Source organism: Nannospalax galili, unplaced genomic scaffold (assembly GCF_000622305.1).
Source record: "Nannospalax galili isolate Female #2095 unplaced genomic scaffold, S.galili_v1.0 scaffold571, whole genome shotgun sequence".
Lineage (NCBI taxonomy): Eukaryota > Metazoa > Chordata > Mammalia > Rodentia > Spalacidae > Nannospalax > Nannospalax galili.
The window spans coordinates 1,747,495-1,760,377 of record NW_008330297.1 but is presented as its reverse complement, the minus strand read 5'-3'; positions in this window follow the sequence as shown (position 1 = coordinate 1,760,377).

Genomic DNA, 12,883 nt, shown 5'->3' with positions numbered 1-12,883 from the left:
GGTTTATGACCAGACAGGGTTTTTGTGTAATAACCCTTTATTTAATATCACCAGCTGCTCTACTAGCAGGAAAAGGCACTCATTGTTCACTGGGCATGAAGGGGTCATGGAGAGCAGCTGAGGCTTGGCACAATGTGGCAGGGGTGGAGTCCATTGGAGAAGGTATAACCTCAGTTACAGTAGAGACCCCAGCATATTGAAGATACCAGAACTAAGGAATGACCACCAAGGATAGTGGCAGGTATGGAGAGAAGCTGGCCTCAGCCTACCAGACAATCTGTATGTGCTGTGGACGGCAGAGCTGGAAAGGCGGGGCTGCTCAAGCCCTTTGGAGCCCAGAAAATCATGAGCGATACCCAGATGTTGGACACAGATTTGTACACTGTTGGATTTTGGTTTTGCTTTGATTTGGTTGTAAGTGTGTCCTGGTTCTTCCCTCTTCCTTAGTTAAACATATAGGTCAGGACTCCCAAAGACCGACTTTGGGGAGTTGCTGGATCTCTTTGGCCCGCTTCCCGTTGTGGCCACATTGAATAACTCTCTTTTTCTGCATTTCACTATTAATTTGGGTCCTTTAATTGGCTTTTTGAGGGTGGATGGTCCAACCCTGCTGTTGGGACACAGGCTGTGATCCCTGTGTCTGGTAATAGGGTGACCGTGAAGGGACAAAAAGGCTCATTTTGGGATGTCACCTGCTTACTGTTGACCTCAGGTGGAGCGGAAAGATGGACATTCCCAGTAGTTTCTGGAGTCATTTTACTCCAGGGACATCTTCCCACTGCAGCTGGCAGCAGCCACCTTTCTCACCTCTGTGGGGTGAAGCAGAAAAGTGAGCATTTGGACTTCATTTTGGACTGGGAAAGCCTGACATTTGACACATTCTGCCTCAAGGTTGGGGTGTTAAACAGGAAGTGGGGAATTGTAACAAGCCTGGCAGAAATGAAGATGCTCTAAAGAGACACTTGTGTCTCAATCTAACAGAATATTGAAGCAGTGGACCCCAAAGAAATGGAAATTTCCCCTCGGAATCTCATGCTGGGAGAAGGAAAAGGGTCCAGCCAGAGAGGGGGACTTACCCCTAGGAAAGAGATTTCACACAGTTCTAACACTTGTCAGACCACCTTCCAGGATGAGACTGAAACGCAGATAGTGATGGGTCAAAGCGGGCCAGACCTAACCTGATCAGGACGGTTTGGATGTGCATGTCGTTGGCCTTCTGTTTCAACTTCAGTCTCACTTCTGGACCCCAAAGATGGGTGTGAGGGGTCAATGGATCTCTTGTCTTTCTTCCCCCTGTGACCACACTGAATAAATATTTTTCCTGTTTTCAAAAAATACAAATAAATATTATCCTATCTTCTACGGTCTCTTTCAGAAAACAGAAGTATGGAGAATACCTCTTAACTTATTCTTTAAAGCTGGTATTACACTAATACTAAAACCAGACAAAGACAGAGAGAAAAGGAAAGCTAAATATCAGCAAATTGGATTCCACAGTGTATAAAATAATTACATACATGACAAGGTGAGATTTATTTTACATATGCAACACTTTTATAATCAACTAAAGTAATATATCATCAAAAGTCAAAAAAAAAAGAAAAATCACAGATGCAGAAAAGAATTTGTCAAAAATCTAACTCATGTTCGATCATCATCATCATCATCATCATCAACCTCTCAGTAAACTAGGGCTAGAGAGAATGTCCTTAACTTGACAAAGAATAGCCACAAAACCCCTACAGCTAACATCACACCTACTGGTAAAAGTAGCAAATAGCTTTTCCAGTGTGATCTGGACTAAGGTAAGGGTTTCCCTTCTCTTCTGAGTGTGGCACTGAAGTCCCATTATAAAAAGACAAATAAAATGGATATGCATTGGAAAAGAAATAACATTTGTTCATAAGTGACATGGTTATCTATATAAGCAATCTGAAAGAATTAACAACAAAAGACTTAAAACTAACAAGAGAGTGCAATAAAATTTTAAGATACAAGTTAATATGCAAAATCAATCATTTTCCTATAAAGAAACAAGGGGAACAAAGAACACGTGGAATCTGAAATTAAAAATACAACACAAAATAGCTTGGCTATTCTTAAAAAAGCAAGTATACTCTTACCACATAATCCACTAGTTGTGCTCCTTGAGCTATATAAGTGTAAAACTTATGTTGCCCAAAAGCCAACATGTAAATGTTTACAGCAGCTATTGTTACATTGCCAAAATGAGGAACCACCAACATGGTAGTAGATAAATGGATACGTGCCCTGTAGTAAATCCCAACCGTGCAATACTATTTGGTACTAAAAAGAATTAAGCTACTAAACTAAAAAGACACGGAAAGCTTCAACATACGTTGCTAAGTAAAACAAGTCAAGTCTGAAGAGCACATCTAGCATAACTCTAACAATATGATGCTTTGGGGAGGAGACACATGGAGGTAGTAAATGATTAAAGGTAGTCACAATGTGAGAGGGTGTTAGAGAGCAGGAGATTTTTATAGCACTGAAAATATTCTTCATACTATAATGCTAGGTACATGCTATCCAACTTTCCAACTCCATAGACTGTATAACTAGGAAGGGGCCCCAGGGGCTGGAGAGATGGCTTGGTGGATAAAAGCACTTGCTGCTCCCAAGGAGGACCAGAGTTCAGTTCCCAACACCTACATCAGTTGGCTCACAACTGCCTATAACTGCAGGTCCAGGGAATTCAACACTTTCTTCTGGCCTCCATGAGCACTCATACACATATGTGTATAAACACATAGACACATACACATACAAATAAAAAATAATAAAATAAATCTTTTAAAAAAAGAGCCCTAATATAAACTCTGTACCTTTAGGATAATAATGTGTTAACATGACTTCATCATACTATAATGTGCCACACTGGTAGATAATGGGGAGGTATGGCTATACATGTGAATGTGGGTATGTAGGAGAAATCTCTATTCTTTCCACTCAATTTCTCTATGAACCTAAAATTGCTGCAAAAAAAAAATAGAAAGAAGGGGGGCTGGAGAGATGGCTCAGTGTTAAGAACACCAGTTGTTCTTGCAGAAGACCTGGGTTCAAATCCCAGCACCCATATGGCAGCTAACAACTGTCTGTAGCTCCAGTTCCAGGGGATCCGACAGCCTCTTCTCTCCTCTGTGGTCATTGTACAACACGGGTGCACTTACCTACACTCAGGCAATACATACATACACATAAAATAAAAATAATAAATAAAAAATATTTTAAAAAATGGAAGGGAGGAAGGGAGGGAGAGAAGGTTGGAGGGAGGAAAAAGGAAGGGAAGAGGAAGAGAGGGAGAAAGAGAAAAAGACAAAAAATGGGCTGGGCGATGGCTCAGTCACGTAATGCCAACACTGGTGGGGTGCAGACAAGCAGATCTCTGGTGCCCCCGGCCAGTCAGCCTATCCTAATCTATGAGCTCCAGGTTCAGTGAGGGACTCTGTGTCAAAAGACAAGGTGGAGAGAGACACAGAAAACACCTAACACTGACCTCTGGCCTCCACAATCAGATGCATATATGTACCTGCATGTACACATGCACACACATGAATATGTCTGTACATTATACCCACACAAAAGAAAGAAGACAAAGAAAAAGAAGAAAAAGAAAGAGAGGAAGGAGAGAGAGACAGAGAGACAGAGAGACAGAGAGAGACTGTGCAGTTTGGTAACACAGGATCTCAGACTGAACCCACAACCAAATGCTTACTGTGGAAAACTGCCTCCTGTGTACAAACAGCACTGAACGTAGGATTTGATGACCCTGAGGGGCCACTCCTTCCTCTGCCTTCCTAAAGGGCTTCCAGACCAGTGCTTATCTTGTTTGTTCTCATGATGGATGGCCTTTCATGGTGGGTAGCAGTTTAATGAACTCATAAGGTTAAAACAGATTCCCGTTGTCTTTGAAGTCTGTGTTTCAGATATTTTGCCCTTTCCAAAAGCAAATGGCCGTCTTGGATGAGGGCAAGCGCAGGATGGGTGCGGACTGCTGGAGCTGTGAGGAGAGGGCAGAGCTAGTTACTCAGTCCAGGCTCCAGATGTGGGTCTCCCTGCCGGTACCCAGAGCTTTCATTTCACGCCACAAAGTTAACCAGTGTGCTTAAATAGTAACTCAGCCTTTACCGGAGAGTGAAGCTAACACAGAGCTCTCTCAGAATCAAATCCTGCCAGAGACTGGAACAGACTGACTGAGGGAGCTGCTCTTGGGCCTAAGCAAAAGCCCTCTACAGCAATGTTCGGAAAGTCCCTTTGTCCTGTTTTCATGAAAGCTACTATAATTTTTTCACATTTTCTTGGCGTTCTCTGACCAGCTTTCCTTTGTAATGCTAATATTTTATTGTATATTGCTGGAGCTCTTTAATTTTGTTTCAAGAATTCCAAAAGCTTTCTTAACTGTGAAAGGCAACTTTGAGCTCAAGAGGCACTTTGCATGTAAGTGAAGTGGGAGGAGTTTCAGGGAGCATCTTTGGGGTTTGACTTTGGGGGTACAGAATGAGGATCTTGTCCCCTTTATATATCCATTTATAGTTCTGTCCTTACCAACCCCACTGATACCAAGAATGTCTTTTGTAGCAAATAAAGGTTTTCTACCCCATAATTAAAGATTAAACAATCTGTAAACACTCTGAAAGATAACATCAGTCTTAAATTCACATGGATGACTCCAGATGATGGACACTAGGTCCTTCCTAGTAAGTGGTAAATTGGGTGCACATGGGGCACCTCTACTAAAAGGAAAGGGTATGTGAAGGTTGTCACTCTTTTTTGTTTTTGTTTTGAGAGAGGGTCTCACTATGTAGCACTGGCTGGCCTGGAACTCACTATGTAGACCAGGCTGACTTCTAACTCACAGAGATTTACCTGCCTCTGCCTCCTGGATACCTGGGATTAAAGGTGTGCACTACCACACCTGGCCTTCTTTAAGACCATTGCAGACCTTTAAAACATCCTTCCTGTCCTTTAGGAATCCCCATTATGTCTGTCTGCTTCCTCTGTCTTAAAAAGACATCACAAATTTCTAGTAAACCTTGCAAAGGGACAGCCAATGATGTCCACTTGGAAAAGTGCACCTTGAGAAAGGATCACAACTTGGTGATGCTTGGGATAGACAGAGACACTAGCAGTATGTCTCCCACAGTCCAACTCCAAGACTTGGGGGCGGCCTGCCTCATCTGGCCCTCCAATGGGCAAGAGCTTCACAGATGCAATCCCACGGTACTTCTGGACGCCCCTAACTGTAGGCTATCCCTTCATAAATTCAGATTAGCTGTCTTGAGTCCTGTTGTTTATATCCGGAAAAATTGACTGACAGAATATTGTTTTAACAATAGTTTTCCACTGTGGACTTTGATTCTGTTAACATTCAACCAACTTTTCATTCTTTTGAAATTCTTACCAGGCTCTTCAAAAATACCACAGCCATTTCTCTGTGGAGATGGACCCATGGGTTCTGAGCATTGATGTGTTCCTTTTAAAATTATAAATAATTCTCTCTGATACACCACTTTTTGAGTTCAGAGAATTAATGCAACAGAGGAAGGACAAAAATAAACTCAAGTTTTGAATACTGAGATTGCCTGACCTAAATCACAAGCTGGGTCTCTCATAAGTTTAACAATAAGCAGATTTGGTGACAGTAGGTGCACAGAAAGCAAGCTGGTGCTTCCAAATGTTTTGTTCAAACAGTGGTTTTCAACCCTCGCCACATACTGGAATCACCAGGACATTTTTTAAATGCCAGTGCCATGCTGGGTCCCACGCTCAGGAACTCTGAATTAGTACTGCTCTGCAGTACTGGGCATTGCTATATCTTAAAAAGTTCCCAGGTCAATTCTAAGACAATGGTTGAAACTTCAGTATGAATGTGAATTCAGGTCATAAATCTAAATTTGAATTTGGTTGATGATATTGATACTGGAGAAATCAGGGTCCCCTATTGGTCTTACTCTCATTAATAAAAAAATTTAAGAGTGGATTCAAACATAAGCCCAAGGATAATTTTATCAGAGTTTAAAAGAAAAACCCCAGGGAAAGTGAGCTGTAAATCTCAGCAGCTGCCCAGAAGAGAAAGACGGAGAAGGGAAGGGGAAATAAAAGCGGTGCTGTTTGAGGTAAGCCAGCATGGAGGCCTGCCACATGGCGGACAAGTGACCACATGGAGTGGAGGGGATCTTTAGAGGCTCTAAAGAGTAAGGAAGCCCAAGGTGCCAGAAAAAAACACATTTAGAGATAGAAAGAGGAAAAGGAGATATTACACTTTTCAGAATACTTCAGAAAAGTGGGCAGACTTTACAGAGCTCTGGCCTGGTAAGCTCCTACACTAGGGAGCTAGAATTCTGGGAAGGAAAAGTACATTGTCTCATTCAGGGGATAATTATTCCACCTATCTCTTTAGCATGGTGTAAGGTGAGGGGCAGTTCCTTAGCCAGGTCATTGACCCTGCCCAGCTGGAATGTTAGGTCTCCATCCAGGCCAGAGATTTCATTCCCTTGACCAGAAAAAACGTTTTCCCTTAATAGGCCTTTACAGATGCTAGTTATTATTATTACTAATGGTTATGTTGTTGAATAGAAGTATTTCTGTTTATGCAATAAATACGTATGTGCATGAAAATACATATCAAATAGATGACCTGCCACTTGGAGTGTCCACAGAGTATAACCTACCCAGGTGGCATCCATCTTGGTCTAAAAGCACTGACCACCTGCTCATTGAGGCTGTTCATGAGGTAAGTGACTTCACATGTTGATTGGGTCCATGTGCCTTAGACACTGCCGCCTCAGTAATATCTGCAACAGTTCATTTAACACAGGGCTTCATGAAATAAAGAGACTTGGCTCAGCTGAGAAATGACCACACTCCATGGGCTCCATCAGGTACCTCTTAAACAGTTAATGTGGACTCACACACAAACAGAATAGTTTAAATTAGCTACTAGTATGAACTAGAACACTATGAGTTGTGGGGGCAATAAATGTATTGAAGGGCATGGAGTGTCACCCAGGAGGAAAGCTGTTCCTTGAGGTTGGGGGTAACCAAAGCAGGAGGAGGACTGCCCAGGAATGGAAAACCAAGGCAAAAATGGCCCAAATAGAGATCATTGCCATCAAAGCAGGAGAAGTGAAGAGATAAAACAAGCAGCAAGCAAACACCACACCAGTTAGAATAAACCCTGGCCAGGAGCCATCGCGTGGAAGGGAAGCAAATGCTTAAGCCAAGGTAGGCTGAGTGAGTAAACTCAGGTATGGACAAGACCTGAGCCCAGTTAGCCAAAAAAGGAATAGCAGAGATTTTCAAGGAGGAAACAGAGAAGGGCCAATTCCATCCAACTCCAGACCAAAACCTTGAGCAGGATGGCAGGAGAGTGAGACTGGCCCAGTCCCTCCTGCTCCTGCACAGGGTAGCTGTGCCACGTCTTCCTGAGATAGCTAGAGAGACACTGCATCAAAATGTTTCTGCCCAGCGTGGCAGGGCACACCTTTAATCCCAGCACTCGGGAAGCAGAGGCAAAGGCAGGCGGATCTCTGTGAGTTGAAGGCCAGCCTGGTCTACATAGTGAGTTCCAGGCCAGCTGGGGCTACAGGGAGACCCTGTCTCACAACAAAACTTCAGCTTATGTAAAGCTGTTATGAAAATGCGTAAGACATGGGGAAAACTAAATTTTTATTAAAAGATCTAGAAGAAAAGCTGAATTGGGATTATCCTGGCAAGGAAGATACAGTAAGGTAAAGATGGATTCATAGAAGAATAGATGAATGAAACAAACGAAAATCTGGAAACATTTGTGTACATATGGAAATTTCAGACATAATAAATGTAGTATCTCTAATCAATGCTAAAAAAAAGTTTTTTACTCTAGTTGGTTGGTCAAGTGCAGAAATTTAAATTCCTAACTTCCACTCAAATCAGCCATTGTAGACAAGGAGAGAAAAGACATTTGGGGACAACCTGAGGTGTCACTGTGTCCTGGCACCAGTCTGCATTGTGCTAATGACTGGCATTGAAACAGGGCAAGAAAGGGTTATGGGTCATTCAAGACAGAAGTGTAAGAAAGGGGTATGATGGTAGCATACACATGCAATCGCAGGTTAGGATGCTGAGGCAGGAGGGTCTTGACGTCAAGGCCACATAGCAAGTTCGAGGTTAGCTTGGGTTACTTGGAAGGTCCTGTCTCATAAAACCAAAAGAAGAAGAAAAGCGGTATGCTAAATCCGAGACATGGACTTCTGCCACTTGTAATGCCAAAGCAAGTGAGGGTAGTTACAGAACAGGCCCTAGAAAACACACACCCATCCAAGGAATCTGGCCAGTCTTCCCAATACAAATGTCCTTATGACACCCAGAAATTTTGGCCAGGCTTATTTTAAGGCCCCTATAAAAAGAAAAAGATAAAGCTAAATACAGTGGAACTCTATCCTCCAGATGTCACGATGGTTACTGTCTGGAACCAGAGTCACTGTGATCACCTGCATGAGGCCACCATGGGATGGGATCTACTAACATCTCCTCATTGAAGGGGGAAGGAGGTCCACAAGACCCTCTTGCAAATTCCAGCCCCCACTCCATCCTGCCCCCACAGATGCAGCTGGCATTGGGGTTGTTAGCATATATCGAGTATATAGGAAGTAGCAGGCTGGCTGAGGTTGGGATGTCAGGGATGCCATGAGTTGTCACCTGTTGGAGTGTGTCTATTCAGTGAGGCAGCTGCCTGAGAGTCACTCATGCTCTTGTAAGTAACCCCAATAAACCAGCTGAGCCACCAAGCTGGACTTGGATAGAACTGCTTCTTTGTATGGGGTTAGTAGGCATTGCTGTGTGTCTCTCTGGGAAAAGTAACACCAGGTGTCGGCAAACGTGGCCTGGGACTGTTTGCTCAGTGAGGTTCACAGGTGTGCTCTGCTTTTACATATTCTTGATGGGTTCTTTAGCTCTACAGCAGCAGAATTCAGGCGTTGCAAGAGATCCTGTGATCCACAAAGCTGAAAATTATTTAGTATCTGTCTCTTCCAGGAAAAAATTATTGATCCTGCCAGGCATGGTGGCACTGCCTTTAATCCTAGCACTCGTGAGGCAGAGGCAGGTGGATCTATGTGAGTTCAAGACCAGCCTGGTCTACTTAGTGAGTTCCAGGCCAGCTGGGGCTATAGGGAGCCCCTGTCTCAAAAAGACCAAATAAATAAATAAATAAAATTATTAATCCTTTTTATAAACCACCTCTTTCAAGCACTGATATCATAATAGAAAAAATGTAGCCTGATAGATAGGGCTCTGGATTTAGAAAAAGAGACATGATCTGGTCTATAGAATGAGGTTCACTCCCATTGACTAAGCACCAGTGAACTTGCTTAACATCCCTAGGCCTCCGGCCTCAGCTTCCTAATTTCTAACCGTGGAAGATGAGTGAGATTCTTCTGGTCTCCACAGAAGACTATGATTCTAGAGTGGCCCCAATGAGTTAGAAAGGAGAAATCAACATGAAATTCATTACATGCTTTCCATTTCATTTTAAAGAATATATTTTATTTTAAAAGAAAAGGATTGTTTTATAAGGCTTATGGTAAAGGAAAAAATGAGGACAATTTGGAAGGCCAGATTTCTCAAATCTGAGCAACTAATGAGAAATAAAAGTGCATTTAATGTTTATGGGGCTTTTATTTTAACTCTTCACACAAATCAGTAATTTGAGTCTTTGCCATGGAGAGACAATTGCATGTCTTTGCATTTTTTCTGTGTGAGAATTTAATTTTTTACAACCTGCTGTGTTTTTCAGGCCCTTTAACTAATAGGCTTTTATCACCTTATGATTGCCTAATTTTCTCTTAATTGCTTCATGACAATACAATTTATTTTGATCACTCCCACCCTGCGGTTTTACTTTCTAATGAAGTACTTAGGAATTTATGTGTGCTACTGTGCATCGGCTTAATTTTTCAATCCCTCTTCTTCCTCATAAGTAGAGGAGTAAAATTGGAGTTAAAAGAGCCATGGGGTGCCTGTACTTTCCTGCATGGAGAGAGTCCATTCTCCTGACTGACCTCAGCCTATATACACTCTTGCCAAGGTCTTACAGTGACTGCCACATGGATCTTTGTGACTAGTATACATATACACACATTGTCTGAAGAGACACTGGCCAAGGTCATTTAGAGGTACAGAGACCCCCCTGGGTCTGTGATTCACACTATATTTCCCTTTACACAGTGTTTATTAGATTTTTGATTTGGATTAAATGAACGAGTATCATTGTTTGAAAAACAACATGAATAAATTCAGAACAAATTTTCAAAACAGTCACTTTTTTTTCCATTAAAGTAGATAGTTATGGAAGTAGGAATTGGGGTGTAGCTCAGTGGTAAAGCTTCCTGACGTGTATATGCAAAGCTCTGGGTTCAATCTTGAGCAAGTCTTGGGGGGGAAAGCTCTAAAAGCAAACACACTGTCATCTGGTTCACTCGGTTCAGTTCAGCAGATGCACTTTATATTGCTAGTATTAACCTAAGTGGACCTTCTGATGTTGATGATAGAAAACAATCACAGAAGGTGAAGTCTAATACGCTAGGACAGCATCTATCAGTATAAGGTCACATGCATTCCTCTAACACAACAGACAATAACCCATGTTTTCTATCTACCATCTTAATGATACCATCTTAATAGCTACCATTTCTTGAGAGTTGGCTTTGTGTCAAGTACTTTATACCATTTTATTCAGCCTTCCAGGAGATGAAATAAGACAATCTTCATTCTCATCCATGGTCTGCATTGACCAAGTTTACATAAACGATATGTGGCAGAGCCAGGGTCCAAGCCTGGACATTGTGACCCTAGAGCCCTGACCTCTCAGTGCACACGGTCTTTCTCTCAAAGTGCCTTCTTCTCTGTCACCTCAGTTGCTGCTGCAGCAGCCGTGTGAAGATGACAGACAGACAGACAGACAGCATATTTTCCTTTTTCATAAATGAAGACCAGGGAAGAAGGGTCATTCTTGTACCCAACCTTATAACAGATAAGCCAGGTCTCTGGGTTCCTGAGCCTGAATTCTTTTGATAAATATGCTTTTGTAATCAAGACCTTTAATCGTACTGGAAACTTTAGAGGAAAGTATGCTTGTCGATAAAAGAGCAAACACCTGTGCTTTCACAGTCTTGATTGGCCAGAAATGGAGGTGAGGACCCCCCCGGTTCCATGATGTGAATTCACTCTATGCCTTAGGCAAGTGGCTTCTTTCCTGAGACCTGTAATGATAAGGTTCAACCAGAGAATTCCTTGCACTCCAGCTCTGGGGAGTGTGACTTTATGACCTAGGATCTGTGTAGTGTGATCATGAGCCAGAGCCCAGAGGCATAATATCTATCGTGCCATTGAGACAGAATGCAGGGATTAATTTTATTTCAATGTGTAATGAGAATGCTGCTCAGAACTATTGGGTCTACACCTGCAATTATCTAGTGAATTTGGGCCATGTAGACAAATAGCTTCAGATAATTCATGTCAAACTGAAGTTTAATGCAAAGATAAAATGAAAATGGAACATATTGCTTTAAGAGCTAAAGGATTATATTTTTCCAAAAGAGTTACAAGGCACTGGGGAGTGGCTCAGTGGATAAAGGGCTTGCTCTTCAAGCATGAGGATCTGAGTTCAGATCCCCACTCCCATATACAAACCAGGCTGGGCTGGAGAGGTGGAGACAGGCAGATCCTAAGGACTCACTGGCCAGCCACTCTGACCAAAACAGTGAGCCCCATGTTCAATGATAGACCCTGCCTCAAAAGTATAAGGTGAAGAATGATGAAAGAAGACACCTGACCGAGACCTTGGCCTCCACATTGTACACATGGACAAGTACACCTACACACAGACACAGTCTACATACAGACACACTACAGACACACTCAGGGACACACATACACACACACAGTCACACACAGAGACACACACTCATAGACACACACACTCACAGACATATACACATACACATTCACACACAGAGACACACATACAGAGACATACACACTCAAACACACAGAGCTACAAGACTATATTCAATTTTACTTTACATGAACAGAACAGTTACTGACATTCCAGCTCGTTCTATTTGCAGTGATAACATCGCACTGAAAATGCCTAATCTCCTGCTTATATTAGAATTTTATACATTGCCATCATTGCATCCACAGAGCAAATAGGAGGTACAAGATCAAGATCATGCCTGTCCTAGTTCAATTGTAATAACTGCTTATTGAGCATCTGTATACTAGTTATTCGGATGATTTGATTCATCTCATCCCAACAATTCTGAGAGAAGTCAACACTGTTTTCATTTCTTTATTAATGAGATCAGGTCACTGAGGTCTTAAGCTTGACAGCAGGATATCTTCATAGGCCAGCAAACTAGAAAACCAGACTTTGATCTCAGGGAGGAGGCCTCTGGAGCATGGGCCTACAGGCAGAGTGTACACTGTGCTCGCAGTTCTTAGGTACCCTGTGCACCAGGGCCTGGGAAAGAGCATGGGACAAGGTGGTGTGTGATCACTGGAGTCAAGAAGCTTCCTGAATATCAGGGAAAAGACTGCTTCAGATCATGAGAAGCAGGATGACTAATGAAAGGAAAGGATAGGGCCTTGGGGGCTAGAGAAAGCTGTGAGGGCAGAAAACCCCACAAAAAACAAACACCCAGACTGGCCACAAAGTGGAAGGTAAGTGATGTAGAGGTGTTGGGGGCAGGTGGATCCCCAGGAGCTCACCATGGTGTCACTAATGATGAGCCAGGGTGGACAGGAAAACGCTAACTCATATTTGATGGACAAAATGAAGTAAGACAAGCAGGTTTTAAGGACACAACATCACTAGGCTACC